Here is a 25,978-nt window from a genome sequence, read left to right as displayed (position 1 = left end):
GCCACGAGCCCGGGTAGCTCAGTCGGTAGAGCATCAGACTCTTAATCTGAGGGTCCAGGGTTCAAGTCCCTGCTCGGGCGGGTCGCTTTTAAATTGCACTGCCACGGGACAACAGCGAAGGCGCAGTGCAGTGCTCGCAAATCAGACTCAATGGCCTTCACATTGTCGCGGTGGGAAGCAAGCACAGGGCGGTTTTGCCTGCATTTCCGAACTGTCGCAGTTGCTACCATACTCGCGGAACGCGTGGCTTCTGTTTGAATTGATCTCTTTAAGGTCCTCGAAATGCGCGAAATCAGAAATTAGCATAGAATCCCTCGACTGTGGAAACAGGCTACCGACTCTCCCAAGAGTGTCCCCCACACACCTAAACCCCCACCTCGTGACTCTGTATTTGCACCGAACCTGCACATGCCTGAAAACAAGGGGCAATTTAGCATGGCCAAAACACCTGCGCTGCACTCCTTTGGACTGTGGGAGGAAACCGGATCCGTCGGACGAAATCCACGCAGACACGGGGAGAATGTGCAAACTCCACACAGGGAGTCGCCCGAGACTCGAATCCGACAAGGGTCCGTGGCGCTGGGAGGCAGCAGTGAAATCCTGATTATATTTGCAGGTACTGAAGCTTCGATTTATGGAGACTGCTCTCATCGATGGTCTGCTTTTTTTTCAAATCAACTCAGACACGTCAAACGGAACCTTCATGCACACCTTCCTTGGTTTGGAGCTGATGGCGACGTGGCAGTGCGTGTGGGAGTGTCGGTGTCTGCGGCTTGTGGTGCGGTGGATTGTGTCGAGCGGAGAGTGGATGCTGGGGGTAGGGACTGTGCGTGGTGTTGGAGGGTTGATGATGAGGGGCTGAAGTGTGCGCAAGGTGACGGACCGGTGTCGAATTGCGTGCGTGCTGTGGTGTTTTACGAGGTGCGGTGATGCTGTGATGGGGAGAGACTTGAAGTCGACTCGTTGTCACGGTGATGAGGGCTAACAGAAATTGCCGGCGAACATTTACCTGTCTGTGGTGAATGAGTGTTGTCGGTTGCTGAGGGTGGCACTTCTTCTCAATACTGGCGAGTCGATTGGATTCCACCCTTGGGCGACTGTCAACGTGGAGTTTGCACGTTCTCCGTGTGTTTACTCCGGGTTCCTCCCAGCGACCAAAGATGAAAGGTGGACTTGTTAGCTAGTTCGCCCACGCCAAATTGCCCACAGCATCACACGGATGTGTCGGCTCGCTGGATTAGCCATGGGAAAAGTTGCTTTGCCGGAAGAGAATGGAGCGCTGTGGACTGGACGGGCCGAAGGGCCTCCTACCACGCTCTTCCAATTCGATTCACTTCTCAGAAACAGACCCATAAATCGATGGCGAAGCAAAACTAATCGCTCACAAATACCGACAGAACCGATGCGCTTCTCCAGCATTTTGTGTTCTTGTTTTGTTCTTGTTGATGATGAAGCCGTCTCATGAGCACCGTTCTTACTTTGGCGCTGCTGTGTTGTAAGCTTGCTGATGGTTTTGACGGTGCCAGAGGTGTGTGTTGAGGAGGGTTGTTACAGTAGAGAGAGGACGGTGCGGCAATGGAGTGGGGGTGACGAAGAGAGACGGCGGCTTGGAATCGGCCCCGCACAGTCGGGGCTGTCAGTCTTTCCGACTGAATTGTGTGGATTGTGTCAGAATGGCTGCGCGAGAGTGTGAAGCGCGAACGTCTTTTCCAGCCCAGGCAGGGAAAGCCGTAGCCGGGCAGGCGGCCTGCCACGAGCCCGGGTAGCTCAGTCGGTAGAGCATCAGACTCTTAATCTGAGGGTCCAGGGTTCAAGTCCCTGCTCGGGCGGGTCGCTTTTAAATTGCACTGCCACGGGACAACAGCGAAGGCGCAGTGCAGTGCTCGCAAATCAGACTCAATGGCCTTCACATTGTCGCGGTGGGAAGCAAGCACAGGGCGGTTTTGCCTGCATTTCCGAACTGTCGCAGTTGCTACCATACTCGCGGAACGCGTGGCTTCTGTTTGAATTGATCTCTTTAAGGTCCTCGAAATGCGCGAAATCAGAAATTAGCATAGAATCCCTCGACTGTGGAAACAGGCTACCGACTCTCCCAAGAGTGTCCCCCACACACCTAAACCCCCACCTCGTGACTCTGTACTTGCACCGAACCTGCACATGCCTGAAAACAAGGGGCAATTTAGCATGGCCAAAACACCTGCGCTGCACTCCTTTGGACTGTGGGAGGAAACCGGATCCGTCGGACGAAATCCACGCAGACACGGGGAGAATGTGCAAACTCCACACAGGGAGTCGCCCGAGACTCGAATCCGACAAGGGTCCGTGGCGCTGGGAGGCAGCAGTGAAATCCTGATTATATTTGCAGGTACTGAAGCTTCGATTTATGGAGACTGCTCTCATCGATGGTCTGCTTTTTTTCAAATCAACTCAGACACGTCAAACGGAACCTTCATGCACACCTTCCTTGGTTTGGAGCTGATGGCGACGTGGCAATGCGTGTGGGAGTGTCGGTGTCTGCGGCTTGTGGTGCGGTGGATTGTGTCGAGCGGAGAGTGGATGCTGGGGGTAGGGACTGTGCGTGGTGTTGGAGGGTTGATGATGAGGGGCTGAAGTGTGCGCAAGGTGACGGACCGGTGTCGAATTGCGTGCGTGCTGTGGTGTTTTACGAGGTGCGGTGATGCTGTGATGGGGAGAGACTTGAAGTCGACTCGTTGTCACGGTGATGAGGGCTAACAGAAATTGCCGGCGAACATTTACCTGTCTGTGGTGAATGAGTGTTGTCGGTTGCTGAGGGTGGCACTTCTTCTCAATACTGGCGAGTCGATTGGATTCCACCCTTGGGCGACTGTCAACGTGGAGTTTGCACGTTCTCCGTGTGTTTACTCCGGGTTCCTCCCAGCGACCAAAGATGAAAGGTGGACTTGTTAGCTAGTTCGCCCACGCCAAATTGCCCACAGCATCACACGGATGTGTCGGCTCGCTGGATTAGCCATGGGAAAAGTTGCTTTGCAGGAAGAGAATGGAGCGCTGTGGACTGGACGGGCCGAAGGTCCTCCTGCCACGCTCTTCCAATTCGATTCACTTCTCAGAAACAGACCCATAAATCGATGGCGAAGCAAAACTAATCGCTCACAAATACCGACAGAACCGATGCGCTTCTCCAGCATTTTGTGTTCTTGTTTTGTTCTTGTTGATGATGAAGCCGTCTCATGAGCACCGTTCTTACTTTGGCGCTGCTGTGTTGTAAGCTTGCTGATGGTTTTGACGGTGCCAGAGGTGTGTGTTGAGGAGGGTTGTTACAGTAGAGAGAGGACGGTGCGGCAATGGAGTGGGGGTGACGAAGAGAGACGGCGGCTTGGAATCGGCCCTGCACAGTCGGGGCTGCCAGTCTTTCCGACTGAATTGTGTGGATTGTGTCAGAATGGCTGCGCGAGAGTGTGAAGCGCGAACGTCTTTTCCAGCCCAGGCAGGGAAAGCCGTAGCCGGGCAGGCGGCCTGCCACCAGCCCGGGTAGCTCAGTCGGTAGAGCATCAGACTCTTAATCTGAGGGTCCAGGGTTCAAGTCCCTGCTCGGGCGGGTCGCTTTTAAATTGCACTGCCACGGGACAACAGCGAAGGCGCAGTGCAGTGCTCGCAAATCAGACTCAATGGCCTTCACATTGTCGCAGTGGGAAGCAAGCACAGGGCGGTTTTGCCTGCATTTCCGAACTGTCGCAGTTGCTACCATACTCGCGGAACGCGTGGCTTCTGTTTGAATTGATCTCTTTAAGGTCCTCGAAATGCGCGAAATCAGAAATTAGCATAGAATCCCTCGACTGTGGAAACAGGCTACCGACTCTCCCAAGAGTGTCCCCCACACACCTAAACCCCCACCTCGTGACTCTGTATTTGCACCGAACCTGCACATGCCTGAAAACAAGGGGCAATTTAGCATGGCCAAAACACCTGCGCTGCACTCCTTTGGACTGTGGGAGGAAACCGGATCCGTCGGACGAAATCCACGCAGACACGGGGAGAATGTGCAAACTCCACACTGGGAGTCGCCCGAGACTCGAATCCGACAAGGGTCCGTGGCGCTGGGAGGCAGCAGTGAAATCCTGATTATATTTGCAGGTACTGAAGCTTCGATTTATGGAGACTGCTCTCATCGATGGTCTGCTTTTTTTTCAAATCAACTCAGACACGTCAAACGGAACCTTCATGCACACCTTCCTTGGTTTGGAGCTGATGGCGACGTGGCAGTGCGTGTGGGAGTGTCGGTGTCTGCGGCTTGTGGTGCGGTGGATTGTGTCGAGCGGAGAGTGGATGCTGGGGGTAGGGACTGTGCGTGGTGTTGGAGGGTTGATGATGAGGGGCTGAAGTGTGCGCAAGGTGACGGACCGGTGTCGAATTGCGTGCGTGCTGTGGTGTTTTACGAGGTGCGGTGATGCTGTGATGGGGAGAGACTTGAAGTCGACTCGTTGTCACGGTGATGAGGGCTAACAGAAATTGCCGGCGAACATTTACCTGTCTGTGGTGAATGAGTGTTGTCGGTTGCTGAGGGTGGCACTTCTTCTCAATACTGGCGAGTCGATTGGATTCCACCCTTGGGCGACTGTCAACGTGGAGTTTGCACGTTCTCCGTGTGTTTACTCCGGGTTCCTCCCAGCGACCAAAGATGAAAGGTGGACTTGTTAGCTAGTTCGCCCACGCCAAATTGCCCACAGCATCACACGGATGTGTCGGCTCGCTGGATTAGCCATGGGAAAAGTTGCTTTGCAGGAAGAGAATGGAGCGCTGTGGACTGGACGGGCCGAAGGTCCTCCTGCCACGCTCTTCCAATTCGATTCACTTCTCAGAAACAGACCCATAAATCGATGGCGAAGCAAAACTAATCGCTCACAAATACCGACAGAACCGATGCGCTTCTCCAGCATTTTGTGTTCTTGTTTTGTTCTTGTTGATGATGAAGCCGTCTCATGAGCACCGTTCTTACTTTGGCGCTGCTGTGTTGTAAGCTTGCTGATGGTTTTGACGGTGCCAGAGGTGTGTGTTGAGGAGGGTTGTTACAGTAGAGAGAGGACGGTGCGGCAATGGAGTGGGGGTGACGAAGAGAGACGGCGGCTTGGAATCGGCCCCGCACAGTCGGGGCTGTCAGTCTTTCCGACTGAATTGTGTGGATTGTGTCAGAATGGCTGCGCGAGAGTGTGAAGCGCGAACGTCTTTTCCAGCCCAGGCAGGGAAAGCTGTAGCCGGGCAGGCGGCCTGCCACGAGCCCGGGTAGCTCAGTCGGTAGAGCATCAGACTCTTAATCTGAGGGTCCAGGGTTCAAGTCCCTGCTCGGGCGGGTCGCTTTTAAATTGCACTGCCACGGGACAACAGCGAAGGCGCAGTGCAGTGCTCGCAAATCAGACTCAATGGCCTTCACATTGTCGCGGTGGGAAGCAAGCACAGGGCGGTTTTGCCTGCATTTCCGAACTGTCGCAGTTGCTACCATACTCGCGGAACGCGTGGCTTCTGTTTGAATTGATCTCTTTAAGGTCCTCGAAATGCGCGAAATCAGAAATTAGCATAGAATCCCTCGACTGTGGAAACAGGCTACCGACTCTCCCAAGAGTGTCCCCCACACACCTAAACCCCCACCTCGTGACTCTGTATTTGCACCGAACCTGCACATGCCTGAAAACAAGGGGCAATTTAGCATGGCCAAAACACCTGCGCTGCACTCCTTTGGACTGTGGGAGGAAACCGGATCCGTCGGACGAAATCCACGCAGACACGGGGAGAATGTGCAAACTCCACACAGGGAGTCGCCCGAGACTCGAATCCGACAAGGGTCCGTGGCGCTGGGAGGCAGCAGTGAAATCCTGATTATATTTGCAGGTACTGAAGCTTCGATTTATGGAGACTGCTCTCATCGATGGTCTGCTTTTTTTTCAAATCAACTCAGACACGTCAAACGGAACCTTCATGCACACCTTCCTTGGTTTGGAGCTGATGGCGACGTGGCAGTGCGTGTGGGAGTGTCGGTGTCTGCGGCTTGTGGTGCGGTGGATTGTGTCGAGCGGAGAGTGGATGCTGGGGGTAGGGACTGTGCGTGGTGTTGGAGGGTTGATGATGAGGGGCTGAAGTGTGCGCAAGGTGACGGACCGGTGTCGAATTGCGTGCGTGCTGTGGTGTTTTACGAGGTGCGGTGATGCTGTGATGGGGAGAGACTTGAAGTCGACTCGTTGTCACGGTGATGAGGGCTAACAGAAATTGCCGGCGAACATTTACCTGTCTGTGGTGAATGAGTGTTGTCGGTTGCTGAGGGTGGCACTTCTTCTCAATACTGGCGAGTCGATTGGATTCCACCCTTGGGCGACTGTCAACGTGGAGTTTGCACGTTCTCCGTGTGTTTACTCCGGGTTCCTCCCAGCGACCAAAGATGAAAGGTGGACTTGTTAGCTAGTTCGCCCACGCCAAATTGCCCACAGCATCACACGGATGTGTCGGCTCGCTGGATTAGCCATGGGAAAAGTTGCTTTGCCGGAAGAGAATGGAGCGCTGTGGACTGGACGGGCCGAAGGGCCTCCTACCACGCTCTTCCAATTCGATTCACTTCTCAGAAACAGACCCATAAATCGATGGCGAAGCAAAACTAATCGCTCACAAATACCGACAGAACCGATGCGCTTCTCCAGCATTTTGTGTTCTTGTTTTGTTCTTGTTGATGATGAAGCCGTCTCATGAGCACCGTTCTTACTTTGGCGCTGCTGTGTTGTAAGCTTGCTGATGGTTTTGACGGTGCCAGAGGTGTGTGTTGAGGAGGGTTGTTACAGTAGAGAGAGGACGGTGCGGCAATGGAGTGGGGGTGACGAAGAGAGACGGCGGCTTGGAATCGGCCCCGCACAGTCGGGGCTGTCAGTCTTTCCGACTGAATTGTGTGGATTGTGTCAGAATGGCTGCGCGAGAGTGTGAAGCGCGAACGTCTTTTCCAGCCCAGGCAGGGAAAGCCGTAGCCGGGCAGGCGGCCTGCCACGAGCCCGGGTAGCTCAGTCGGTAGAGCATCAGACTCTTAATCTGAGGGTCCAGGGTTCAAGTCCCTGCTCGGGCGGGTCGCTTTTAAATTGCACTGCCACGGGACAACAGCGAAGGCGCAGTGCAGTGCTCGCAAATCAGACTCAATGGCCTTCACATTGTCGCGGTGGGAAGCAAGCACAGGGCGGTTTTGCCTGCATTTCCGAACTGTCGCAGTTGCTACCATACTCGCGGAACGCGTGGCTTCTGTTTGAATTGATCTCTTTAAGGTCCTCGAAATGCGCGAAATCAGAAATTAGCATAGAATCCCTCGACTGTGGAAACAGGCTACCGACTCTCCCAAGAGTGTCCCCCACACACCTAAACCCCCACCTCGTGACTCTGTATTTGCACCGAACCTGCACATGCCTGAAAACAAGGGGCAATTTAGCATGGCCAAAACACCTGCGCTGCACTCCTTTGGACTGTGGGAGGAAACCGGATCCGTCGGACGAAATCCACGCAGACACGGGGAGAATGTGCAAACTCCACACAGGGAGTCGCCCGAGACTCGAATCCGACAAGGGTCCGTGGCGCTGGGAGGCAGCAGTGAAATCCTGATTATATTTGCAGGTACTGAAGCTTCGATTTATGGAGACTGCTCTCATCGATGGTCTGCTTTTTTTTCAAATCAACTCAGACACGTCAAACGGAACCTTCATGCACACCTTCCTTGGTTTGGAGCTGATGGCGACGTGGCAGTGCGTGTGGGAGTGTCGGTGTCTGCGGCTTGTGGTGCGGTGGATTGTGTCGAGCGGAGAGTGGATGCTGGGGGTAGGGACTGTGCGTGGTGTTGGAGGGTTGATGATGAGGGGCTGAAGTGTGCGCAAGGTGACGGACCGGTGTCGAATTGCGTGCGTGCTGTGGTGTTTTACGAGGTGCGGTGATGCTGTGATGGGGAGAGACTTGAAGTCGACTCGTTGTCACGGTGATGAGGGCTAACAGAAATTGCCGGCGAACATTTACCTGTCTGTGGTGAATGAGTGTTGTCGGTTGCTGAGGGTGGCACTTCTTCTCAATACTGGCGAGTCGATTGGATTCCACCCTTGGGCGACTGTCAACGTGGAGTTTGCACGTTCTCCGTGTGTTTACTCCGGGTTCCTCCCAGCGACCAAAGATGAAAGGTGGACTTGTTAGCTAGTTCGCCCACGCCAAATTGCCCACAGCATCACACGGATGTGTCGGCTCGCTGGATTAGCCATGGGAAAAGTTGCTTTGCCGGAAGAGAATGGAGCGCTGTGGACTGGACGGGCCGAAGGGCCTCCTACCACGCTCTTCCAATTCGATTCACTTCTCAGAAACAGACCCATAAATCGATGGCGAAGCAAAACTAATCGCTCACAAATACCGACAGAACCGATGCGCTTCTCCAGCATTTTGTGTTCTTGTTTTGTTCTTGTTGATGATGAAGCCGTCTCATGAGCACCGTTCTTACTTTGGCGCTGCTGTGTTGTAAGCTTGCTGATGGTTTTGACGGTGCCAGAGGTGTGTGTTGAGGAGGGTTGTTACAGTAGAGAGAGGACGGTGCGGCAATGGAGTGGGGGTGACGAAGAGAGACGGCGGCTTGGAATCGGCCCTGCACAGTCGGGGCTGTCAGTCTTTCCGACTGAATTGTGTGGATTGTGTCAGAATGGCTGCGCGAGAGTGTGAAGCGCGAACGTCTTTTCCAGCCCAGGCAGGGAAAGCCGTAGCCGGGCAGGCGGCCTGCCACGAGCCCGGGTAGCTCAGTCGGTAGAGCATCAGACTCTTAATCTGAGGGTCCAGGGTTCAAGTCCCTGCTCGGGCGGGTCGCTTTTAAATTGCACTGCCACGGGACAACAGCGAAGGCGCAGTGCAGTGCTCGCAAATCAGACTCAATGGCCTTCACATTGTCGCAGTGGGAAGCAAGCACAGGGCGGTTTTGCCTGCATTTCCGAACTGTCGCAGTTGCTACCATACTCGCGGAACGCGTGGCTTCTGTTTGAATTGATCTCTTTAAGGTCCTCGAAATGCGCGAAATCAGAAATTAGCATAGAATCCCTCGACTGTGGAAACAGGCTACCGACTCTCCCAAGAGTGTCCCCCACACACCTAAACCCCCACCTCGTGACTCTGTACTTGCACCGAACCTGCACATGCCTGAAAACAAGGGGCAATTTAGCATGGCCAAAACACCTGCGCTGCACTCCTTTGGACTGTGGGAGGAAACCGGATCCGTCGGACGAAATCCACGCAGACACGGGGAGAATGTGCAAACTCCACACAGGGAGTCGCCCGAGACTCGAATCCGACAAGGGTCCGTGGCGCTGGGAGGCAGCAGTGAAATCCTGATTATATTTGCAGGTACTGAAGCTTCGATTTATGGAGACTGCTCTCATCGATGGTCTGCTTTTTTTCAAATCAACTCAGACACGTCAAACGGAACCTTCATGCACACCTTCCTTGGTTTGGAGCTGATGGCGACGTGGCAATGCGTGTGGGAGTGTCGGTGTCTGCGGCTTGTGGTGCGGTGGATTGTGTCGAGCGGAGAGTGGATGCTGGGGGTAGGGACTGTGCGTGGTGTTGGAGGGTTGATGATGAGGGGCTGAAGTGTGCGCAAGGTGACGGACCGGTGTCGAATTGCGTGCGTGCTGTGGTGTTTTACGAGGTGCGGTGATGCTGTGATGGGGAGAGACTTGAAGTCGACTCGTTGTCACGGTGATGAGGGCTAACAGAAATTGCCGGCGAACATTTACCTGTCTGTGGTGAATGAGTGTTGTCGGTTGCTGAGGGTGGCACTTCTTCTCAATACTGGCGAGTCGATTGGATTCCACCCTTGGGCGACTGTCAACGTGGAGTTTGCACGTTCTCCGTGTGTTTACTCCGGGTTCCTCCCAGCGACCAAAGATGAAAGGTGGACTTGTTAGCTAGTTCGCCCACGCCAAATTGCCCACAGCATCACACGGATGTGTCGGCTCGCTGGATTAGCCATGGGAAAAGTTGCTTTGCAGGAAGAGAATGGAGCGCTGTGGACTGGACGGGCCGAAGGTCCTCCTGCCACGCTCTTCCAATTCGATTCACTTCTCAGAAACAGACCCATAAATCGATGGCGAAGCAAAACTAATCGCTCACAAATACCGACAGAACCGATGCGCTTCTCCAGCATTTTGTGTTCTTGTTTTGTTCTTGTTGATGATGAAGCCGTCTCATGAGCACCGTTCTTACTTTGGCGCTGCTGTGTTGTAAGCTTGCTGATGGTTTTGACGGTGCCAGAGGTGTGTGTTGAGGAGGGTTGTTACAGTAGAGAGAGGACGGTGCGGCAATGGAGTGGGGGTGACGAAGAGAGACGGCGGCTTGGAATCGGCCCCGCACAGTCGGGGCTGTCAGTCTTTCCGACTGAATTGTGTGGATTGTGTCAGAATGGCTGCGCGAGAGTGTGAAGCGCGAACGTCTTTTCCAGCCCAGGCAGGGAAAGCCGTAGCCGGGCAGGCGGCCTGCCACGAGCCCGGGTAGCTCAGTCGGTAGAGCATCAGACTCTTAATCTGAGGGTCCAGGGTTCAAGTCCCTGCTCGGGCGGGTCGCTTTTAAATTGCACTGCCACGGGACAACAGCGAAGGCGCAGTGCAGTGCTCGCAAATCAGACTCAATGGCCTTCACATTGTCGCGGTGGGAAGCAAGCACAGGGCGGTTTTGCCTGCATTTCCGAACTGTCGCAGTTGCTACCATACTCGCGGAACGCGTGGCTTCTGTTTGAATTGATCTCTTTAAGGTCCTCGAAATGCGCGAAATCAGAAATTAGCATAGAATCCCTCGACTGTGGAAACAGGCTACCGACTCTCCCAAGAGTGTCCCCCACACACCTAAACCCCCACCTCGTGACTCTGTATTTGCACCGAACCTGCACATGCCTGAAAACAAGGGGCAATTTAGCATGGCCAAAACACCTGCGCTGCACTCCTTTGGACTGTGGGAGGAAACCGGATCCGTCGGACGAAATCCACGCAGACACGGGGAGAATGTGCAAACTCCACACAGGGAGTCGCCCGAGACTCGAATCCGACAAGGGTCCGTGGCGCTGGGAGGCAGCAGTGAAATCCTGATTATATTTGCAGGTACTGAAGCTTCGATTTATGGAGACTGCTCTCATCGATGGTCTGCTTTTTTTTCAAATCAACTCAGACACGTCAAACGGAACCTTCATGCACACCTTCCTTGGTTTGGAGCTGATGGCGACGTGGCAGTGCGTGTGGGAGTGTCGGTGTCTGCGGCTTGTGGTGCGGTGGATTGTGTCGAGCGGAGAGTGGATGCTGGGGGTAGGGACTGTGCGTGGTGTTGGAGGGTTGATGATGAGGGGCTGAAGTGTGCGCAAGGTGACGGACCGGTGTCGAATTGCGTGCGTGCTGTGGTGTTTTACGAGGTGCGGTGATGCTGTGATGGGGAGAGACTTGAAGTCGACTCGTTGTCACGGTGATGAGGGCTAACAGAAATTGCCGGCGAACATTTACCTGTCTGTGGTGAATGAGTGTTGTCGGTTGCTGAGGGTGGCACTTCTTCTCAATACTGGCGAGTCGATTGGATTCCACCCTTGGGCGACTGTCAACGTGGAGTTTGCACGTTCTCCGTGTGTTTACTCCGGGTTCCTCCCAGCGACCAAAGATGAAAGGTGGACTTGTTAGCTAGTTCGCCCACGCCAAATTGCCCACAGCATCACACGGATGTGTCGGCTCGCTGGATTAGCCATGGGAAAAGTTGCTTTGCCGGAAGAGAATGGAGCGCTGTGGACTGGACGGGCCGAAGGGCCTCCTACCACGCTCTTCCAATTCGATTCACTTCTCAGAAACAGACCCATAAATCGATGGCGAAGCAAAACTAATCGCTCACAAATACCGACAGAACCGATGCGCTTCTCCAGCATTTTGTGTTCTTGTTTTGTTCTTGTTGATGATGAAGCCGTCTCATGAGCACCGTTCTTACTTTGGCGCTGCTGTGTTGTAAGCTTGCTGATGGTTTTGACGGTGCCAGAGGTGTGTGTTGAGGAGGGTTGTTACAGTAGAGAGAGGACGGTGCGGCAATGGAGTGGGGGTGACGAAGAGAGACGGCGGCTTGGAATCGGCCCCGCACAGTCGGGGCTGTCAGTCTTTCCGACTGAATTGTGTGGATTGTGTCAGAATGGCTGCGCGAGAGTGTGAAGCGCGAACGTCTTTTCCAGCCCAGGCAGGGAAAGCCGTAGCCGGGCAGGCGGCCTGCCACGAGCCCGGGTAGCTCAGTCGGTAGAGCATCAGACTCTTAATCTGAGGGTCCAGGGTTCAAGTCCCTGCTCGGGCGGGTCGCTTTTAAATTGCACTGCCACGGGACAACAGCGAAGGCGCAGTGCAGTGCTCGCAAATCAGACTCAATGGCCTTCACATTGTCGCGGTGGGAAGCAAGCACAGGGCGGTTTTGCCTGCATTTCCGAACTGTCGCAGTTGCTACCATACTCGCGGAACGCGTGGCTTCTGTTTGAATTGATCTCTTTAAGGTCCTCGAAATGCGCGAAATCAGAAATTAGCATAGAATCCCTCGACTGTGGAAACAGGCTACCGACTCTCCCAAGAGTGTCCCCCACACACCTAAACCCCCACCTCGTGACTCTGTATTTGCACCGAACCTGCACATGCCTGAAAACAAGGGGCAATTTAGCATGGCCAAAACACCTGCGCTGCACTCCTTTGGACTGTGGGAGGAAACCGGATCCGTCGGACGAAATCCACGCAGACACGGGGAGAATGTGCAAACTCCACACAGGGAGTCGCCCGAGACTCGAATCCGACAAGGGTCCGTGGCGCTGGGAGGCAGCAGTGAAATCCTGATTATATTTGCAGGTACTGAAGCTTCGATTTATGGAGACTGCTCTCATCGATGGTCTGCTTTTTTTTCAAATCAACTCAGACACGTCAAACGGAACCTTCATGCACACCTTCCTTGGTTTGGAGCTGATGGCGACGTGGCAGTGCGTGTGGGAGTGTCGGTGTCTGCGGCTTGTGGTGCGGTGGATTGTGTCGAGCGGAGAGTGGATGCTGGGGGTAGGGACTGTGCGTGGTGTTGGAGGGTTGATGATGAGGGGCTGAAGTGTGCGCAAGGTGACGGACCGGTGTCGAATTGCGTGCGTGCTGTGGTGTTTTACGAGGTGCGGTGATGCTGTGATGGGGAGAGACTTGAAGTCGACTCGTTGTCACGGTGATGAGGGCTAACAGAAATTGCCGGCGAACATTTACCTGTCTGTGGTGAATGAGTGTTGTCGGTTGCTGAGGGTGGCACTTCTTCTCAATACTGGCGAGTCGATTGGATTCCACCCTTGGGCGACTGTCAACGTGGAGTTTGCACGTTCTCCGTGTGTTTACTCCGGGTTCCTCCCAGCGACCAAAGATGAAAGGTGGACTTGTTAGCTAGTTCGCCCACGCCAAATTGCCCACAGCATCACACGGATGTGTCGGCTCGCTGGATTAGCCATGGGAAAAGTTGCTTTGCCGGAAGAGAATGGAGCGCTGTGGACTGGACGGGCCGAAGGGCCTCCTACCACGCTCTTCCAATTCGATTCACTTCTCAGAAACAGACCCATAAATCGATGGCGAAGCAAAACTAATCGCTCACAAATACCGACAGAACCGATGCGCTTCTCCAGCATTTTGTGTTCTTGTTTTGTTCTTGTTGATGATGAAGCCGTCTCATGAGCACCGTTCTTACTTTGGCGCTGCTGTGTTGTAAGCTTGCTGATGGTTTTGACGGTGCCAGAGGTGTGTGTTGAGGAGGGTTGTTACAGTAGAGAGAGGACGGTGCGGCAATGGAGTGGGGGTGACGAAGAGAGACGGCGGCTTGGAATCGGCCCTGCACAGTCGGGGCTGTCAGTCTTTCCGACTGAATTGTGTGGATTGTGTCAGAATGGCTGCGCGAGAGTGTGAAGCGCGAACGTCTTTTCCAGCCCAGGCAGGGAAAGCCGTAGCCGGGCAGGCGGCCTGCCACGAGCCCGGGTAGCTCAGTCGGTAGAGCATCAGACTCTTAATCTGAGGGTCCAGGGTTCAAGTCCCTGCTCGGGCGGGTCGCTTTTAAATTGCACTGCCACGGGACAACAGCGAAGGCGCAGTGCAGTGCTCGCAAATCAGACTCAATGGCCTTCACATTGTCGCAGTGGGAAGCAAGCACAGGGCGGTTTTGCCTGCATTTCCGAACTGTCGCAGTTGCTACCATACTCGCGGAACGCGTGGCTTCTGTTTGAATTGATCTCTTTAAGGTCCTCGAAATGCGCGAAATCAGAAATTAGCATAGAATCCCTCGACTGTGGAAACAGGCTACCGACTCTCCCAAGAGTGTCCCCCACACACCTAAACCCCCACCTCGTGACTCTGTACTTGCACCGAACCTGCACATGCCTGAAAACAAGGGGCAATTTAGCATGGCCAAAACACCTGCGCTGCACTCCTTTGGACTGTGGGAGGAAACCGGATCCGTCGGACGAAATCCACGCAGACACGGGGAGAATGTGCAAACTCCACACAGGGAGTCGCCCGAGACTCGAATCCGACAAGGGTCCGTGGCGCTGGGAGGCAGCAGTGAAATCCTGATTATATTTGCAGGTACTGAAGCTTCGATTTATGGAGACTGCTCTCATCGATGGTCTGCTTTTTTTCAAATCAACTCAGACACGTCAAACGGAACCTTCATGCACACCTTCCTTGGTTTGGAGCTGATGGCGACGTGGCAATGCGTGTGGGAGTGTCGGTGTCTGCGGCTTGTGGTGCGGTGGATTGTGTCGAGCGGAGAGTGGATGCTGGGGGTAGGGACTGTGCGTGGTGTTGGAGGGTTGATGATGAGGGGCTGAAGTGTGCGCAAGGTGACGGACCGGTGTCGAATTGCGTGCGTGCTGTGGTGTTTTACGAGGTGCGGTGATGCTGTGATGGGGAGAGACTTGAAGTCGACTCGTTGTCACGGTGATGAGGGCTAACAGAAATTGCCGGCGAACATTTACCTGTCTGTGGTGAATGAGTGTTGTCGGTTGCTGAGGGTGGCACTTCTTCTCAATACTGGCGAGTCGATTGGATTCCACCCTTGGGCGACTGTCAACGTGGAGTTTGCACGTTCTCCGTGTGTTTACTCCGGGTTCCTCCCAGCGACCAAAGATGAAAGGTGGACTTGTTAGCTAGTTCGCCCACGCCAAATTGCCCACAGCATCACACGGATGTGTCGGCTCGCTGGATTAGCCATGGGAAAAGTTGCTTTGCAGGAAGAGAATGGAGCGCTGTGGACTGGACGGGCCGAAGGTCCTCCTGCCACGCTCTTCCAATTCGATTCACTTCTCAGAAACAGACCCATAAATCGATGGCGAAGCAAAACTAATCGCTCACAAATACCGACAGAACCGATGCGCTTCTCCAGCATTTTGTGTTCTTGTTTTGTTCTTGTTGATGATGAAGCCGTCTCATGAGCACCGTTCTTACTTTGGCGCTGCTGTGTTGTAAGCTTGCTGATGGTTTTGACGGTGCCAGAGGTGTGTGTTGAGGAGGGTTGTTACAGTAGAGAGAGGACGGTGCGGCAATGGAGTGGGGGTGACGAAGAGAGACGGCGGCTTGGAATCGGCCCCGCACAGTCGGGGCTGTCAGTCTTTCCGACTGAATTGTGTGGATTGTGTCAGAATGGCTGCGCGAGAGTGTGAAGCGCGAACGTCTTTTCCAGCCCAGGCAGGGAAAGCCGTAGCCGGGCAGGCGGCCTGCCACGAGCCCGGGTAGCTCAGTCGGTAGAGCATCAGACTCTTAATCTGAGGGTCCAGGGTTCAAGTCCCTGCTCGGGCGGGTCGCTTTTAAATTGCACTGCCACGGGACAACAGCGAAGGCGCAGTGCAGTGCTCGCAAATCAGACTCAATGGCCTTCACATTGTCGCGGTGGGAAGCAAGCACAGGGCGGTTTTGCCTGCATTTCCGAACTGTCGCAGTTGCTACCATACTCGCGGAACGCGTGGCTTCTGTTTGAATTGATCTCTTTAAGGTCCTCGAAATGCGCGAAATCAGAAATTAGCATAGAATCCCTCGACTGTGGAAACAGGCTACCGACTCTCCCAAGAGTGTCCCCCACACACCTAAACCCCCACCTCGTGACTCTGTACTTGCACCGAACCTGCACATGCCTGAAAACAAGGGGCAATTTAGCATGGCCAAAACACCTGCGCTGCACTCCTTTGGACTGTGGGAGGAAACCGGATCCGTCGGACGAAATCCACGCAGACACGGGGAGAATGTGCAAACTCCACACAGGGAGTCGCCCGAGACTCGAATCCGACAAGGGTCCGTGGCGCTGGGAGGCAGCAGTGAAATCCTGATTATATTTGCAGGTACTGAAGCTTCGATTTATGGAGACTGCTCTCATCGATGGTCTGCTTTTTTTCAAATCAACTCAGACACGTCAAACGGAACCTTCATGCACACCTTCCTTGGTTTGGAGCTGATGGCGACGTGGCAATGCGTGTGGGAGTGTCGGTGTCTGCGGCTTGTGGTGCGGTGGATTGTGTCGAGCGGAGAGTGGATGCTGGGGGTAGGGACTGTGCGTGGTGTTGGAGGGTTGATGATGAGGGGCTGAAGTGTGCGCAAGGTGACGGACCGGTGTCGAATTGCGTGCGTGCTGTGGTGTTTTACGAGGTGCGGTGATGCTGTGATGGGGAGAGACTTGAAGTCGACTCGTTGTCACGGTGATGAGGGCTAACAGAAATTGCCGGCGAACATTTACCTGTCTGTGGTGAATGAGTGTTGTCGGTTGCTGAGGGTGGCACTTCTTCTCAATACTGGCGAGTCGATTGGATTCCACCCTTGGGCGACTGTCAACGTGGAGTTTGCACGTTCTCCGTGTGTTTACTCCGGGTTCCTCCCAGCGACCAAAGATGAAAGGTGGACTTGTTAGCTAGTTCGCCCACGCCAAATTGCCCACAGCATCACACGGATGTGTCGGCTCGCTGGATTAGCCATGGGAAAAGTTGCTTTGCAGGAAGAGAATGGAGCGCTGTGGACTGGACGGGCCGAAGGTCCTCCTGCCACGCTCTTCCAATTCGATTCACTTCTCAGAAACAGACCCATAAATCGATGGCGAAGCAAAACTAATCGCTCACAAATACCGACAGAACCGATGCGCTTCTCCAGCATTTTGTGTTCTTGTTTTGTTCTTGTTGATGATGAAGCCGTCTCATGAGCACCGTTCTTACTTTGGCGCTGCTGTGTTGTAAGCTTGCTGATGGTTTTGACGGTGCCAGAGGTGTGTGTTGAGGAGGGTTGTTACAGTAGAGAGAGGACGGTGCGGCAATGGAGTGGGGGTGACGAAGAGAGACGGCGGCTTGGAATCGGCCCCGCACAGTCGGGGCTGTCAGTCTTTCCGACTGAATTGTGTGGATTGTGTCAGAATGGCTGCGCGAGAGTGTGAAGCGCGAACGTCTTTTCCAGCCCAGGCAGGGAAAGCCGTAGCCGGGCAGGCGGCCTGCCACGAGCCCGGGTAGCTCAGTCGGTAGAGCATCAGACTCTTAATCTGAGGGTCCAGGGTTCAAGTCCCTGCTCGGGCGGGTCGCTTTTAAATTGCACTGCCACGGGACAACAGCGAAGGCGCAGTGCAGTGCTCGCAAATCAGACTCAATGGCCTTCACATTGTCGCGGTGGGAAGCAAGCACAGGGCGGTTTTGCCTGCATTTCCGAACTGTCGCAGTTGCTACCATACTCGCGGAACGCGTGGCTTCTGTTTGAATTGATCTCTTTAAGGTCCTCGAAATGCGCGAAATCAGAAATTAGCATAGAATCCCTCGACTGTGGAAACAGGCTACCGACTCTCCCAAGAGTGTCCCCCACACACCTAAACCCCCACCTCGTGACTCTGTATTTGCACCGAACCTGCACATGCCTGAAAACAAGGGGCAATTTAGCATGGCCAAAACACCTGCGCTGCACTCCTTTGGACTGTGGGAGGAAACCGGATCCGTCGGACGAAATCCACGCAGACACGGGGAGAATGTGCAAACTCCACACAGGGAGTCGCCCGAGACTCGAATCCGACAAGGGTCCGTGGCGCTGGGAGGCAGCAGTGAAATCCTGATTATATTTGCAGGTACTGAAGCTTCGATTTATGGAGACTGCTCTCATCGATGGTCTGCTTTTTTTTCAAATCAACTCAGACACGTCAAACGGAACCTTCATGCACACCTTCCTTGGTTTGGAGCTGATGGCGACGTGGCAGTGCGTGTGGGAGTGTCGGTGTCTGCGGCTTGTGGTGCGGTGGATTGTGTCGAGCGGAGAGTGGATGCTGGGGGTAGGGACTGTGCGTGGTGTTGGAGGGTTGATGATGAGGGGCTGAAGTGTGCGCAAGGTGACGGACCGGTGTCGAATTGCGTGCGTGCTGTGGTGTTTTACGAGGTGCGGTGATGCTGTGATGGGGAGAGACTTGAAGTCGACTCGTTGTCACGGTGATGAGGGCTAACAGAAATTGCCGGCGAACATTTACCTGTCTGTGGTGAATGAGTGTTGTCGGTTGCTGAGGGTGGCACTTCTTCTCAATACTGGCGAGTCGATTGGATTCCACCCTTGGGCGACTGTCAACGTGGAGTTTGCACGTTCTCCGTGTGTTTACTCCGGGTTCCTCCCAGCGACCAAAGATGAAAGGTGGACTTGTTAGCTAGTTCGCCCACGCCAAATTGCCCACAGCATCACACGGATGTGTCGGCTCGCTGGATTAGCCATGGGAAAAGTTGCTTTGCCGGAAGAGAATGGAGCGCTGTGGACTGGACGGGCCGAAGGGCCTCCTACCACGCTCTTCCAATTCGATTCACTTCTCAGAAACAGACCCATAAATCGATGGCGAAGCAAAACTAATCGCTCACAAATACCGACAGAACCGATGCGCTTCTCCAGCATTTTGTGTTCTTGTTTTGTTCTTGTTGATGATGAAGCCGTCTCATGAGCACCGTTCTTACTTTGGCGCTGCTGTGTTGTAAGCTTGCTGATGGTTTTGACGGTGCCAGAGGTGTGTGTTGAGGAGGGTTGTTACAGTAGAGAGAGGACGGTGCGGCAATGGAGTGGGGGTGACGAAGAGAGACGGCGGCTTGGAATCGGCCCTGCACAGTCGGGGCTGTCAGTCTTTCCGACTGAATTGTGTGGATTGTGTCAGAATGGCTGCGCGAGAGTGTGAAGCGCGAACGTCTTTTCCAGCCCAGGCAGGGAAAGCCGTAGCCGGGCAGGCGGCCTGCCACGAGCCCGGGTAGCTCAGTCGGTAGAGCATCAGACTCTTAATCTGAGGGTCCAGGGTTCAAGTCCCTGCTCGGGCGGGTCGCTTTTAAATTGCACTGCCACGGGACAACAGCGAAGGCGCAGTGCAGTGCTCGCAAATCAGACTCAATGGCCTTCACATTGTCGCGGTGGGAAGCAAGCACAGGGCGGTTTTGCCTGCATTTCCGAACTGTCGCAGTTGCTACCATACTCGCGGAACGCGTGGCTTCTGTTTGAATTGATCTCTTTAAGGTCCTCGAAATGCGCGAAATCAGAAATTAGCATAGAATCCCTCGACTGTGGAAACAGGCTACCGACTCTCCCAAGAGTGTCCCCCACACACCTAAACCCCCACCTCGTGACTCTGTATTTGCACCGAACCTGCACATGCCTGAAAACAAGGGGCAATTTAGCATGGCCAAAACACCTGCGCTGCACTCCTTTGGACTGTGGGAGGAAACCGGATCCGTCGGACGAAATCCACGCAGACACGGGGAGAATGTGCAAACTCCACACTGGGAGTCGCCCGAGACTCGAATCCGACAAGGGTCCGTGGCGCTGGGAGGCAGCAGTGAAATCCTGATTATATTTGCAGGTACTGAAGCTTCGATTTATGGAGACTGCTCTCATCGATGGTCTGCTTTTTTTTCAAATCAACTCAGACACGTCAAACGGAACCTTCATGCACACCTTCCTTGGTTTGGAGCTGATGGCGACGTGGCAGTGCGTGTGGGAGTGTCGGTGTCTGCGGCTTGTGGTGCGGTGGATTGTGTCGAGCGGAGAGTGGATGCTGGGGGTAGGGACTGTGCGTGGTGTTGGAGGGTTGATGATGAGGGGCTGAAGTGTGCGCAAGGTGACGGACCGGTGTCGAATTGCGTGCGTGCTGTGGTGTTTTACGAGGTGCGGTGATGCTGTGATGGGGAGAGACTTGAAGTCGACTCGTTGTCACGGTGATGAGGGCTAACAGAAATTGCCGGCGAACATTTACCTGTCTGTGGTGAATGAGTGTTGTCGGTTGCTGAGGGTGGCACTTCTTCTCAATACTGGCGAGTCGATTGGATTCCACCCTTGGGCGACTGTCAACGTGGAGTTTGCACGTTCTCCGTGTGTTTACTCCGGGTTCCTCCCAGCGACCAAAGATGAAAGGTGGACTTGTTAGCTAGTTCGCCCACGCCAAATTGCCCACAGCATCACACGGATGTGTCGGCTCGCTGGATTAGCCATGGGAAAAGTTGCTTTGCCGGAAGAGAATGGAGCGCTGTGGACTGGACGGGCCGAAGGGCCTCCTACCACGCTCTTCCAATTCGATTCACTTCTCAGAAACAGACCCATAAATCGATGGCGAAGCAAAACTAATCGCTCACAAATACCGACAGAACCGATGCGCTTCTCCAGCATTTTGTGTTCTTGTTTTGTTCTTGTTGATGATGAAGCCGTCTCATGAGCACCGTTCTTACTTTGGCGCTGCTGTGTTGTAAGCTTGCTGATGGTTTTGACGGTGCCAGAGGTGTGTGTTGAGGAGGGTTGTTACAGTAGAGAGAGGACGGTGCGGCAATGGAGTGGGGGTGACGAAGAGAGACGGCGGCTTGGAATCGGCCCTGCACAGTCGGGGCTGCCAGTCTTTCCGACTGAATTGTGTGGATTGTGTCAGAATGGCTGCGCGAGAGTGTGAAGCGCGAACGTCTTTTCCAGCCCAGGCAGGGAAAGCCGTAGCCGGGCAGGCGGCCTGCCACGAGCCCGGGTAGCTCAGTCGGTAGAGCATCAGACTCTTAATCTGAGGGTCCAGGGTTCAAGTCCCTGCTCGGGCGGGTCGCTTTTAAATTGCACTGCCACGAGACAACAGCGAAGGCGCAGTGCAGTGCTCGCAAATCAGACTCAATGGCCTTCGCATTGTAGCGGTGAGAAGCAAGCACAGGGCGGTTTTGCCTGCATTTCCGAACTGTCGCAGTTGCTACCATACTCGCGGAACGCGTGGCTTCTGTTTGAATTGATCTCTTTAAGGTCCTCGAAATGCGCGAAATCAGAAATTAGCATAGAATCCCTCGACTGTGGAAACAGGCTACCGACTCTCCCAAGAGTGTCCCCCACACACCTAAACCCCCACCTCGTGACTCTGTATTTGCACCGAACCTGCACATGCCTGAAAACAAGGGGCAATTTAGCATGGCCAAAACACCTGCGCTGCACTCCTTTGGACTGTGGGAGGAAACCGGATCCGTCGGACGAAATCCACGCAGACACGGGGAGAATGTGCAAACTCCACACAGGGAGTCGCCCGAGACTCGAATCCGACAAGGGTCCGTGGCGCTGGGAGGCAGCAGTGAAATCCTGATTATATTTGCAGGTACTGAAGCTTCGATTTATGGAGACTGCTCTCATCGATGGTCTGCTTTTTTTTCAAATCAACTCAGACACGTCAAACGGAACCTTCATGCACACCTTCCTTGGTTTGGAGCTGATGGCGACGTGGCAGTGCGTGTGGGAGTGTCGGTGTCTGCGGCTTGTGGTGCGGTGGATTGTGTCGAGCGGAGAGTGGATGCTGGGGGTAGGGACTGTGCGTGGTGTTGGAGGGTTGATGATGAGGGGCTGAAGTGTGCGCAAGGTGACGGACCGGTGTCGAATTGCGTGCGTGCTGTGGTGTTTTACGAGGTGCGGTGATGCTGTGATGGGGAGAGACTTGAAGTCGACTCGTTGTCACGGTGATGAGGGCTAACAGAAATTGCCGGCGAACATTTACCTGTCTGTGGTGAATGAGTGTTGTCGGTTGCTGAGGGTGGCACTTCTTCTCAATACTGGCGAGTCGATTGGATTCCACCCTTGGGCGACTGTCAACGTGGAGTTTGCACGTTCTCCGTGTGTTTACTCCGGGTTCCTCCCAGCGACCAAAGATGAAAGGTGGACTTGTTAGCTAGTTCGCCCACGCCAAATTGCCCACAGCATCACACGGATGTGTCGGCTCGCTGGATTAGCCATGGGAAAAGTTGCTTTGCCGGAAGAGAATGGAGCGCTGTGGACTGGACGGGCCGAAGGGCCTCCTACCACGCTCTTCCAATTCGATTCACTTCTCAGAAACAGACCCATAAATCGATGGCGAAGCAAAACTAATCGCTCACAAATACCGACAGAACCGATGCGCTTCTCCAGCATTTTGTGTTCTTGTTTTGTTCTTGTTGATGATGAAGCCGTCTCATGAGCACCGTTCTTACTTTGGCGCTGCTGTGTTGTAAGCTTGCTGATGGTTTTGACGGTGCCAGAGGTGTGTGTTGAGGAGGGTTGTTACAGTAGAGAGAGGACGGTGCGGCAATGGAGTGGGGGTGACGAAGAGAGACGGCGGCTTGGAATCGGCCCTGCACAGTCGGGGCTGTCAGTCTTTCCGACTGAATTGTGTGGATTGTGTCAGAATGGCTGCGCGAGAGTGTGAAGCGCGAACGTCTTTTCCAGCCCAGGCAGGGAAAGCCGTAGCCGGGCAGGCGGCCTGCCACGAGCCCGGGTAGCTCAGTCGGTAGAGCATCAGACTCTTAATCTGAGGGTCCAGGGTTCAAGTCCCTGCTCGGGCGGGTCGCTTTTAAATTGCACTGCCACGGGACAACAGCGAAGGCGCAGTGCAGTGCTCGCAAATCAGACTCAATGGCCTTCACATTGTCGCGGTGGGAAGCAAGCACAGGGCGGTTTTGCCTGCATTTCCGAACTGTCGCAGTTGCTACCATACTCGCGGAACGCGTGGCTTCTGTTTGAATTGATCTCTTTAAGGTCCTCGAAATGCGCGAAATCAGAAATTAGCATAGAATCCCTCGACTGTGGAAACAGGCTACCGACTCTCCCAAGAGTGTCCCCCACACACCTAAACCCCCACCTCGTGACTCTGTATTTGCACCGAACCTGCACATGCCTGAAAACAAGGGGCAATTTAGCATGGCCAAAACACCTGCGCTGCACTCCTTTGGACTGTGGGAGGAAACCGGATCCGTCGGACGAAATCCACGCAGACACGGGGAGAATGTGCAAACTCCACACTGGGAGTCGCCCGAGACTCGAATCCGACAAGGGTCCGTGGCGCTGGGAGGCAGCAGTGAAATCCTGATTATATTTGCAGGTACTGAAGCTTCGATTTATGGAGACTGCTCTCATCGATGGTCTGCTTTTTTTTCAAATCAACTCAGACACGTCAAACGGAACCTTCATGCACACCTTCCTTGGTTTGGAGCTGATGGCGACGTGGCAGTGCGTGTGGGAGTGTCGGTGTCTGCGGCTTGTGGTGCGGTGGATTGTGTCGAGCGGAGAGTGGATGCTGGGGGTAGGGACTGTGCGTGGTGTTGGAGGGTTGATGATGAGGGGCTGAAGTGTGCGCAAGGTGACGGACCGGTGTCGAATTGCGTGCGTGCTGTGGTGTTTTACGAGGTGCGGTGATGCTGTGATGGGGAGAGACTTGAAGTCGACTCGTTGTCACGGTGATGAGGGCTAACAGAAATTGCCGGCGAACATTTACCTGTCTGTGGTGAATGAGTGTTGTCGGTTGCTGAGGGTGGCACTTCTTCTCAATACTGGCGAGTCGATTGGATTCCACCCTTGGGCGACTGTCAACGTGGAGTTTGCACGTTCTCCGTGTGTTTACTCCGGGTTCCTCCCAGCGACCAAAGATGAAAGGTGGACTTGTTAGCTAGTTCGCCCACGCCAAATTGCCCACAGCATCACACGGATGTGTCGGCTCGCTGGATTAGCCATGGGAAAAGTTGCTTTGCAGGAAGAGAATGGAGCGCTGTGGACTGGACGGGCCGAAGGTCCTCCTGCCACGCTCTTCCAATTCGATTCACTTCTCAGAAACAGACCCATAAATCGATGGCGAAGCAAAACTAATCGCTCACAAATACCGACAGAACCGATGCGCTTCTCCAGCATTTTGTGTTCTTGTTTTGTTCTTGTTGATGATGAAGCCGTCTCATGAGCACCGTTCTTACTTTGGCGCTGCTGTGTTGTAAGCTTGCTGATGGTTTTGACGGTGCCAGAGGTGTGTGTTGAGGAGGGTTGTTACAGTAGAGAGAGGACGGTGCGGCAATGGAGTGGGGGTGACGAAGAGAGACGGCGGCTTGGAATCGGCCCTGCACAGTCGGGGCTGCCAGTCTTTCCGACTGAATTGTGTGGATTGTGTCAGAATGGCTGCGCGAGAGTGTGAAGCGCGAACGTCTTTTCCAGCCCAGGCAGGGAAAGCCGTAGCCGGGCAGGCGGCCTGCCACCAGCCCGGGTAGCTCAGTCGGTAGAGCATCAGACTCTTAATCTGAGGGTCCAGGGTTCAAGTCCCTGCTCGGGCGGGTCGCTTTTAAATTGCACTGCCACGAGACAACAGCGAAGGCGCAGTGCAGTGCTCGCAAATCAGACTCAATGGCCTTCGCATTGTAGCGGTGAGAAGCAAGCACAGGGCGGTTTTGCCTGCATTTCCGAACTGTCGCAGTTGCTACCATACTCGCGGAACGCGTGGCTTCTGTTTGAATTGATCTCTTTAAGGTCCTCGAAATGCGCGAAATCAGAAATTAGCATAGAATCCCTCGACTGTGGAAACAGGCTACCGACTCTCCCAAGAGTGTCCCCCACACACCTAAACCCCCACCTCGTGACTCTGTATTTGCACCGAACCTGCACATGCCTGAAAACAAGGGGCAATTTAGCATGGCCAAAACACCTGCGCTGCACTCCTTTGGACTGTGGGAGGAAACCGGATCCGTCGGACGAAATCCACGCAGACACGGGGAGAATGTGCAAACTCCACACAGGGAGTCGCCCGAGACTCGAATCCGACAAGGGTCCGTGGCGCTGGGAGGCAGCAGTGAAATCCTGATTATATTTGCAGGTACTGAAGCTTCGATTTATGGAGACTGCTCTCATCGATGGTCTGCTTTTTTTTCAAATCAACTCAGACACGTCAAACGGAACCTTCATGCACACCTTCCTTGGTTTGGAGCTGATGGCGACGTGGCAGTGCGTGTGGGAGTGTCGGTGTCTGCGGCTTGTGGTGCGGTGGATTGTGTCGAGCGGAGAGTGGATGCTGGGGGTAGGGACTGTGCGTGGTGTTGGAGGGTTGATGATGAGGGGCTGAAGTGTGCGCAAGGTGACGGACCGGTGTCGAATTGCGTGCGTGCTGTGGTGTTTTACGAGGTGCGGTGATGCTGTGATGGGGAGAGACTTGAAGTCGACTCGTTGTCACGGTGATGAGGGCTAACAGAAATTGCCGGCGAACATTTACCTGTCTGTGGTGAATGAGTGTTGTCGGTTGCTGAGGGTGGCACTTCTTCTCAATACTGGCGAGTCGATTGGATTCCACCCTTGGGCGACTGTCAACGTGGAGTTTGCACGTTCTCCGTGTGTTTACTCCGGGTTCCTCCCAGCGACCAAAGATGAAAGGTGGACTTGTTAGCTAGTTCGCCCACGCCAAATTGCCCACAGCATCACACGGATGTGTCGGCTCGCTGGATTAGCCATGGGAAAAGTTGCTTTGCCGGAAGAGAATGGAGCGCTGTGGACTGGACGGGCCGAAGGGCCTCCTACCACGCTCTTCCAATTCGATTCACTTCTCAGAAACAGACCCATAAATCGATGGCGAAGCAAAACTAATCGCTCACAAATACCGACAGAACCGATGCGCTTCTCCAGCATTTTGTGTTCTTGTTTTGTTCTTGTTGATGATGAAGCCGTCTCATGAGCACCGTTCTTACTTTGGCGCTGCTGTGTTG

At 54.2% G+C, this 25,978-nt stretch overlaps 15 non-coding genes across 15 annotated transcripts; all 15 read left to right on the top strand.

Moving 5' to 3' along the window:
* The first annotated feature begins 7 nt into the window (after positions 1 to 7).
* Positions 8 to 80, top strand: trnak-cuu (transfer RNA lysine (anticodon CUU)). Its single transcript has one exon. It is a non-coding gene; the product is annotated as a tRNA-Lys (tRNA).
* Positions 81 to 1,756: 1,676 nt separating this feature from the next.
* Positions 1,757 to 1,829, top strand: trnak-cuu (transfer RNA lysine (anticodon CUU)). The gene has a single exon. It is a non-coding gene; the product is annotated as a tRNA-Lys (tRNA).
* Positions 1,830 to 3,504: 1,675 nt separating this feature from the next.
* On the top strand, positions 3,505 to 3,577 carry trnak-cuu (transfer RNA lysine (anticodon CUU)). The gene has a single exon. It is a non-coding gene; the product is annotated as a tRNA-Lys (tRNA).
* A 1,676-nt stretch (positions 3,578 to 5,253) lies between these two features.
* On the top strand, positions 5,254 to 5,326 carry trnak-cuu (transfer RNA lysine (anticodon CUU)). The gene has a single exon. It is a non-coding gene; the product is annotated as a tRNA-Lys (tRNA).
* Positions 5,327 to 7,002: 1,676 nt separating this feature from the next.
* Positions 7,003 to 7,075, top strand: trnak-cuu (transfer RNA lysine (anticodon CUU)). The gene has a single exon. It is a non-coding gene; the product is annotated as a tRNA-Lys (tRNA).
* A 1,676-nt stretch (positions 7,076 to 8,751) lies between these two features.
* On the top strand, positions 8,752 to 8,824 carry trnak-cuu (transfer RNA lysine (anticodon CUU)). Its single transcript has one exon. It is a non-coding gene; the product is annotated as a tRNA-Lys (tRNA).
* Positions 8,825 to 10,499: 1,675 nt separating this feature from the next.
* trnak-cuu (transfer RNA lysine (anticodon CUU)) lies at positions 10,500 to 10,572 on the top strand. Its single transcript has one exon. It is a non-coding gene; the product is annotated as a tRNA-Lys (tRNA).
* Positions 10,573 to 12,248: 1,676 nt separating this feature from the next.
* On the top strand, positions 12,249 to 12,321 carry trnak-cuu (transfer RNA lysine (anticodon CUU)). Its single transcript has one exon. It is a non-coding gene; the product is annotated as a tRNA-Lys (tRNA).
* Positions 12,322 to 13,997: 1,676 nt separating this feature from the next.
* On the top strand, positions 13,998 to 14,070 carry trnak-cuu (transfer RNA lysine (anticodon CUU)). The gene has a single exon. It is a non-coding gene; the product is annotated as a tRNA-Lys (tRNA).
* Positions 14,071 to 15,745: 1,675 nt separating this feature from the next.
* On the top strand, positions 15,746 to 15,818 carry trnak-cuu (transfer RNA lysine (anticodon CUU)). The gene has a single exon. It is a non-coding gene; the product is annotated as a tRNA-Lys (tRNA).
* A 1,675-nt stretch (positions 15,819 to 17,493) lies between these two features.
* trnak-cuu (transfer RNA lysine (anticodon CUU)) lies at positions 17,494 to 17,566 on the top strand. Its single transcript has one exon. It is a non-coding gene; the product is annotated as a tRNA-Lys (tRNA).
* A 1,676-nt stretch (positions 17,567 to 19,242) lies between these two features.
* Positions 19,243 to 19,315, top strand: trnak-cuu (transfer RNA lysine (anticodon CUU)). The gene has a single exon. It is a non-coding gene; the product is annotated as a tRNA-Lys (tRNA).
* A 1,676-nt stretch (positions 19,316 to 20,991) lies between these two features.
* Positions 20,992 to 21,064, top strand: trnak-cuu (transfer RNA lysine (anticodon CUU)). The gene has a single exon. It is a non-coding gene; the product is annotated as a tRNA-Lys (tRNA).
* Positions 21,065 to 22,740: 1,676 nt separating this feature from the next.
* trnak-cuu (transfer RNA lysine (anticodon CUU)) lies at positions 22,741 to 22,813 on the top strand. Its single transcript has one exon. It is a non-coding gene; the product is annotated as a tRNA-Lys (tRNA).
* Positions 22,814 to 24,489: 1,676 nt separating this feature from the next.
* Positions 24,490 to 24,562, top strand: trnak-cuu (transfer RNA lysine (anticodon CUU)). The gene has a single exon. It is a non-coding gene; the product is annotated as a tRNA-Lys (tRNA).
* The last annotated feature ends 1,416 nt before the right edge of the window (positions 24,563 to 25,978 follow it).

Source organism: Chiloscyllium punctatum, chromosome 24, assembly GCF_047496795.1.
Source record: "Chiloscyllium punctatum isolate Juve2018m chromosome 24, sChiPun1.3, whole genome shotgun sequence".
Lineage (NCBI taxonomy): Eukaryota > Metazoa > Chordata > Chondrichthyes > Orectolobiformes > Hemiscylliidae > Chiloscyllium > Chiloscyllium punctatum.
The sequence above is the reverse complement of the archived record's forward strand: the minus strand, read 5'-3'. Positions and strand labels throughout refer to the sequence as shown.